The sequence below is a fragment of the Tupaia chinensis genome, unplaced genomic scaffold, assembly GCF_000334495.1.
Source record: "Tupaia chinensis unplaced genomic scaffold, TupChi_1.0 Scaffold147069_1, whole genome shotgun sequence".
Lineage (NCBI taxonomy): Eukaryota > Metazoa > Chordata > Mammalia > Scandentia > Tupaiidae > Tupaia > Tupaia belangeri.
In genome coordinates this window covers 642,789-650,219 of record NW_006206919.1, presented here as the reverse complement: position 1 = coordinate 650,219, position 7,431 = coordinate 642,789, and the positions used below count along the sequence as shown (strand labels likewise).

General features: G+C 38.3%; 1 pseudogene; it reads right to left on the bottom strand.

The window, feature by feature from the left end:
- Positions 1 to 4,467: 4,467 nt before the first annotated feature.
- Positions 4,468 to 4,594, bottom strand: LOC114006334 (uncharacterized; annotated as a pseudogene).
- Between the last annotated feature and the right edge of the window lie 2,837 nt (positions 4,595 to 7,431).

Genomic DNA, 7,431 nt, shown 5'->3' with positions numbered 1-7,431 from the left:
TTAAGGGCGCTGGACTCCCACATGGCCGACTGTGGTTCAAGTCTCAGACTCAGTGGCTTGCTTTCTCACTTCCTCTCTTTCTATCACTCTGTCCCTCTCTGGTAAAATTAAAATAAATAAATAAATAAATAAACAAACTTACAAAAATAGGGCATAAATATTATTATAAAAACAGTATTTTAAAATAAGAAGGATATGTGTTTTAGGAGCAATAGATTAGTGTATGCTTAATTGTTAAGGTTTATCTAGATAGACAGTGAAAACTGGGCCTTTGGAAGGCTTTAACCTGAAAATTAATAGCTGCTAAATTCTGACAATTCAATTCAATGAAAAAAAAATTCATCTGCGAAGATCTTTTGTTTAAAAAAATTCATGGAATTTTAAACTTCAATTAAAAAATATTTTAGGAGACCTTGGTAGCAGTATCAAGTTATAAGTTATATCTAGGCAGACAGATTTTTCTTTCTTTCTTTCCTTTTTTCTTTTCTTTTTTTTTTTTTTTAGGTTTTTGCCATAGGGTATGTGCACTCAATAGAAAAAGAGAGAAACTGAGAAATCCCCCCACCCCCCACACGCAGAGGGGATGGGTACTCTGTGACCCCTTCTCTATTCTTCTGGAATTTTGGGTACACATGCACATGTACCCAGTGTGATTTTTCCAGGTCTAGGATTTGAACCATGGCTATCCATGTGGGAGTCCAGCACCTTAACCACTACACCACCTAGCCAGATTTTTTTTTTTAAGAAAAGATATTTCATGGCCAAATGATACTTGTTCTGAAAAATAACTCTACTTTTACAAAATAATTGTAAAGCAGACCCAAGAATTTTCTGGGTTTTCACAGGCTTCATGTTTGGTTCTATGGGTAGAAGACCATAAGAAGGAAAGGTCACTGGCAAGTTCACTTTTAAGATTAAGGCACAGGGTCAGACAGTGGCATGGTGGCTAAGGCGCCTTGATCCCACGTGGTCAAATGTGCTATTTGTGTCTTGGAACCAGTGGCTTGAAAAATACCCTAGACACATATGTGTGCTTGCTTAATATCCTGAAAGGCAGGTGAACAGAGAAGTGACTTCAGTGTGACCATGCTCCACAGAGAGTGCTTTCACATTCGTTCTCTCTCTCTTTCTGTTTCTCTGCTGCGGAGTTCACATACATTCTGGGGGTAAGAGAGAGATTGACTGATTGATTTTCAAGCTCATTAAAACAGCCAAATCTGCCATTTTCATGCTACTTCATAATTTTCTAGTTTGTGTATGGGGTGCCTGCAAGCCATGTATAGGAGAATAACCTTTTTCTCTCCACCTGCTCATATGAAGTATTTCCTTAACTGCCACTTCACAGGAAAAGAGTTTGTGTTTTCTGTAACAAATTACTTCAAAAAGTGTCTCAAGAAATGCTTTCTTATTTAAGAAAAACAATTTCAGATTTAGAAAACATATCTTATTACCAATGACCATTCTTTTTTTGTCAAGTGACAACAAGGTAGTATCCCTGGTCTCTTTTAGTCCAGGGACATGGCAATTCTGTATCTGATTTCTCATTCCCTAGTTAAGTCTGACCACTGTTAGGATTCAGCTCTGGTTCTGTTATCAAACGCCTCTCCACACTCTGTGAGCCTAGAAATTGGCATAGGTTCCTTCCTTGGCAGGTCATTTCTGCACAAGTCTAGTTGGCAGTGGAGAGTCCATTAGCAAAGGAAGATATGATCTGAAGTGAGAATCATAGGAGGGATTTTAAAATTTTTCTTAAGAATTTCAGAGGCAGTAAAAGACACATTGTCAGGCTTTAACCTGCCTATCTTCACTGCTAACTGGGTAATTTAGGTAACATAGTCAACCTCTGAGTATTAACTTTGTAATCTGTAAAATGGAATAATCACCCTATTCATCCTCACAAATGCATTATTTGTGAGGTACAATTAATGCTTGTAATCTTTGAGGTTTGATGGGAGAAACTGTACAAGTATAACACACTGCAATTACAGAAGTTCTGTGTGTAAAATACACTCAAATGACATTATCTTTACCTAAAGACAGAGAGAGAAGAGTGTAGAGGTAGAGAAAGAATGAATATGGAAGAAGAAATAAAGAAGAAAAGAAAAAGGAAATATAACAGAATGGTGTTAGGCCATAGAAAAACAAATTTAAATAAGTAAAGTAGAAGAAAAGAAAAAAGAGGCGTATTGAAGAATAACTAAGGGATAAATTATTCAGAATGTATTAGCAACATATAATAACTATAATAGCTGATGTTATGGGTTGAATAGTGTTGGTTTATCCCCAACAAGTTCATATTCTGGAAGCTAGGTCTCCAATGTAATTGTGGTAAGAGGTGGTGGGACCTTTAAGAGGTGGGGCCTCATGAATGGCATTGGATCATGACTGTGCACTCAGAAATAGATTAATGCTGTCTTGTTGGAGGGAGTGAGTTCTTGTTCTGGAGGTGAATCTTTCCCCAAGAGCAGGTTGTTATAAAAGGTGGCTGCTTTCAAGTCTTGTTCTCTTTCTCTGCACTTACCTGTCTTCTCTGCTTCTGTTGTCGATCGTGTGACCGTACCAGGGGCCGTCAGGTGCTGGCACTATGCTCTTGGACTTTGTAGCCACCAGAATTATGAGCCAAACAAACCTCAGTTCTTTATAAATCACCCAGCCTTAGGTATTCCTGCTTAGCAATACAGTAGCAAATTTAAAAAGCTATTACAAACAATAATACAAACGATAACTAAAATAAGCTATTTGTAGGTATAGCACCACCCTTAGCATGGGTGGTAGGCAGAATTCTTAGCTGCCCATGATCTCTGCCTCCTGGTAGTGTTCCCATAATGATGTATTTTACATGACAAAGAGATTTTGGAGATGTATTAGAATCAAGGTTATTGATTAGTTAATGTTAAATAGGGACATTATCTGCGTGGGTCTAACCTAACCACAGGAGTTCTTTAAAAGGAATGTTTTCTTGCCTAATAGAAAAATAAGGAAGTCCTAGAGATGCTTTCTGGCTGGCCCAGAAGAAAACAAACATCATATTATGAACTGCCTATGGGAGCCATGTGGAAAGATCCTGCAAGTGACCTCTAGGTCCTGATCAGGATCTAGTAAGGGAAGGGAAATTTAGTCTCACAAGTGCAAAAAGCTAAATTTTACAACAATACATGAGGACTTGGAAGCAGACTTTCCCCAGAACTGCTAAACTCAGCTGGCTGACAACTTATTCCAGCCTTATGATATCTTGAGCAGGAAGCCCAGTCACCACGTGGGATCAATGTACAGAACTGTGAGCCAATAAATAGGTGCTGTATTAAGCTGTTAAACTTGTGGTAGTTTGTTATTCAGCAATGGGAAACCAATGCAACATGTATATTGTCTTACCTTGTTATGTTGCTTGCAGAAATATCTGAGACTGGGTACTTTAAAAAGAATAAAGGTTTATTGGACTCATGAGTCCAGTGATTGGCAAGTCAAAGGCACGAGGCTGGTTATATTAAACAGAATATGGCCAGCAGAAGCAGAGAGGATGGTAGGCATGTGCAAAGAGACCAGGGTCTGCATTCCATGTGTCTGTTTCCTTCTCTCTTTTTATAACTCACCAGAACTCAATCACGGGGGGTCAGCTCTAATCATGTAATCACTAATCTTTTCCCAAAGTCTATATTCTGCACTATAATTGGATCAAGTTTTTAGTTCCTTTAATCTTATTACAATGGCTCAACACATGAATTTGGGGGGGAGCACAGTCTAACTATAGTACATGGTAATATAAAGGAGAAATGACTATATTATAACATTGCTTAATCAGCTAAAGTTATTTTATTGATTGGCGTCTGGGTCTCAAGAGTTAGAAGTCATAATAATAAAATCGTGAGTTTTCTCACACTGATCATGATGGTCAAGAAGAACAAGGGAAAATGAAATCTTGACAAAACCCGACTGTAATCCTATTTAGTGAAGTTTTGATATTAGTATCGATAGAGAAGTATAGGTAAAAATTTCAGGTGTGTGCTTATAACTTAACCTATGTTGTGGGGGAGTATTAAGAAAAATTTGGGGGGAGCATGAACTAGTTATACCTTTGAACGTACAGAATGAAAATGTCTGTGGGGTCTAGGCAGGCTGTGATGTGTCCTACTGGGGAAAGGATACTGACAGAACTTGGGTACAGGATGCTGGGTGCAAGGTGGACATTGCTAAGTGGGACTCAAGAATTTTCTCAGCATCGGATGTCTGGGAACCATAATTCCTTCTTGCTTCCTCGTAGACTCCACAGCCCAGGCTGAGCATGGGACCTCCACAGTGTTTTGGCATTGGCTGTAACAAGGGTCATTCTCTCAGTCCCTATAAGGCAGAAGTTTACATCATAAAACTAAGGGAAATGGACAATAAGTCACCTAACTATTAACAAAATTATTGCCAGACTTTGACAGAAGGAGAATGTTCAGAATGTAGATTCTTTCATGTAATTATAACCTGTGTTTCTTCCAACCAAATTAGCTATTCTCAATGGGATAGTGAATAGCCATTAGACCATAAGGAAGACATTACTCTTGGCTCCTGTTTGAAACCGACAGCTACAGAAGCCACTGATGCAGGCCTAGCTTTGACTAACTTTATTATTATTATTATTATTATTATTATTATTATTATTTTTAGAGGTTTTTGTTACAGGGTGCATGCGCTTACTAGAGAGACAGAAAGCAACAAATCCCCCCCCCTCCCCCATGGAGGATAGCCATGCTGCAATCCCTTCTCCTCCATTCTCCTCTCGACATCTTGGTCATGCATGTGCACGCGCCCGGCGTGAGTTTAAGCCACAGGGTCCGGGACTTGAACCATGGTGGACTGCATGGGAGTTCAGCAACATAGCCATTATGCTAACTGTTGGTCCTGCTTTTACTAACTTCTTGAGAACAATGTTTAGTTCATTAATTTTCATCACAAACATAGGCCTTTGTGGATAGAAGTTTTCCTCTAAGCATTGCTAGAGCTCTGTCTGGCAAATTCTTGTTTTTCTTTTTTTTTTCTTAGTGAACTTTATTTAATTAATTAATTTAAATTTGACCAAAGAATGATATATATAGAGAGAAAGTGAGAAAACAAGCCTCCAGCTTCAGGACTCGAACTGTAGTCAGCCTTGTGGGAGTCCAGCATCCTTAACCACCCCACCACCTGCCAGCCCTCTGGCAAATGCCGATACATGGTATTTTTTTGTTGCCATTGATTTTAAAATATTGCCTGTTTTCTACTGGGACATCTTTGATCCATTGGTTATTTTAAAAACATCGCTTAATTTCTTCCCCCTCAAAAGGGGAGGGTGGCTTTTGGGCTGTTGTGAAAGGAAGGAGACTTTTTATTTTCATATATCATGACCTCTGCCAATTTACTTTTGCAAATCTCAGTTTTCTTTAATTAGGTTTCTAACAGTAAACTCCTCCTATAGTTAAAATTTTATTGACAAGTAGCAAATGGACTTCTTTAAACTATATTTCTCTGTAGTTTTATTCCATTTTTTTTCCCGATCGCTAAACAATGAAGAAATCAAAGACAGATTTGGAAAAGGAGGAAAACGTCACTAGTGTGTTTCATCTCTTCCAATCTTCAGTACTAACCTTCCTCGTTTTGCTCTCTTCTTGTTCTAAATATCAAGATGCTGTCAAGGATGATTTTTTGTTTTGTTTTTGTTTTGCTAGAGGGCACATATGCTTGCCAGAGAGAGAAAGCACCCTCTATGGGAAACGATCTTACCACAATCCCTTCTCCATCTTGCCCTCCTTTTAGGATTTTGGGTATGTACAAACATAGACCTGGTGTGTTTCTCACTGCCAGGTCCTGCACTTGAACTGCAGGGTTGACCACATGGGATCTGGCTCCGCTAACCACCAGGCCATAAAGCCAGCCTGGTCAAGGACAGTTTTAAGACGTTAATGGTGAGGTCTTGCCCTTGCTTCCACAGCTAACTAGCAACTTTTCTTGGTGTTCTTCTAATGTTCATAATGCCACCATTTGTTCAGCTTCCAGGACTTCAAAGCTCTGATTCATCTTCCATCCCTCCCTCTCCCTAATCCCTTATATCCTACAATCAGTTGCCAAATTCCTACAAAATTTATTTTTTATTTTCTCTAGCCTCTGCCATTAACTTAAGTCTTTGTTATGATTTGCCAGATAGTTGCCATAATCTTTTAGGTCATTCAGTTCTCTGATTTTCCATCCTAATCTGTTCTATAAATTAATGACAGAATATTCCTTCTAAAAACCAGTTCTAATCTTGACTTTTTTTCACTCAAAGATTTTCAATATCTTCTTTGACTCACAGAATAAAGTCCAGACTCTTTGCTTTGGTATTAATTCTTCTGCAATACAGACCGAATTATTTTCTGTTTTTTTATTGAGTACTTTCTGTACATATACCTTATTCTTTGGTTGAATTAGATTCCTGTGTCCCCTTAAATATAAAATTTGGGGGCCAGCATGTGGCATGGTGGTTAGGGTGCTGGACTCACAGAGGGCCAAACACAGTTCAAGTCCCAAACCCGAATAAGGAAGAACATTCACTGAGGGCTGCAAGTGTACTTTAATCCCCTCAGTGTCCTCCTGATGGTGTAGCCAGTGAGTCGCATTTGCCATGGTGACTTGTTTAATAACCCACATTCCGACAGGTCCTTTGTTGTTTATTGAGCATTCGTATATTGCTCTTTATAGTCTGAATATAATTATATATATATATATTTTTTTTTTTTTAAATCACCTCTTTGGGGAAGAACCAAATATACTATAACCAGTGGCTCTCAGATAAAAGAGACCCTGGGGGGTTAAGAGTGTAAGAAATGAAATCTAGGTACTCTGCTTAATGGAATGATTAGCAATGCCATTGACCGTCCTGGAGCAGACTGAAAGAAGTGAACACCGATGCTTTCAAGGTGGGCTAGTGACAACATTAGTAATCAAGGTGAATGACTGTCCTTTTGCTGATAGAGGACAGGAGGATAGAAATTCTACGGAAGTTTTTTTTTTTTTCTTTTAGAAACCAAAAAAGGTCAAGAAGTTTAATGTTTTCTTTGTTATTTTGTTTTCAGACTCCAAACAGTGATCATTTGAAGGTGTTTACATTCAGGAACACAAATTATGTGAATGTTCTGTCTTCGCCTGTTATTTAGTGTTGATTCCTTAATAGAAGCCTCTGACAACTTTTTAAACATTTATTGTTATTATGTCTAATCAAAGACCATGCAATATAAAAAGTGAACCTCTTTCCTTCCTTGTCAGTTACTTGGGCTATTATGAAAGGTGGTGAGATTTCTATCTCTAAGGTTCAAACTGGATCTAAGTGGTAGATTTTTCATCTTTGATGGTTTGTTTTAATATGTCTGTGGCTGAAAATAGGGAGATTTGCCTCAAATTACTCTCAATGTCTCTTCTAGCTTTCAGACATTTTGA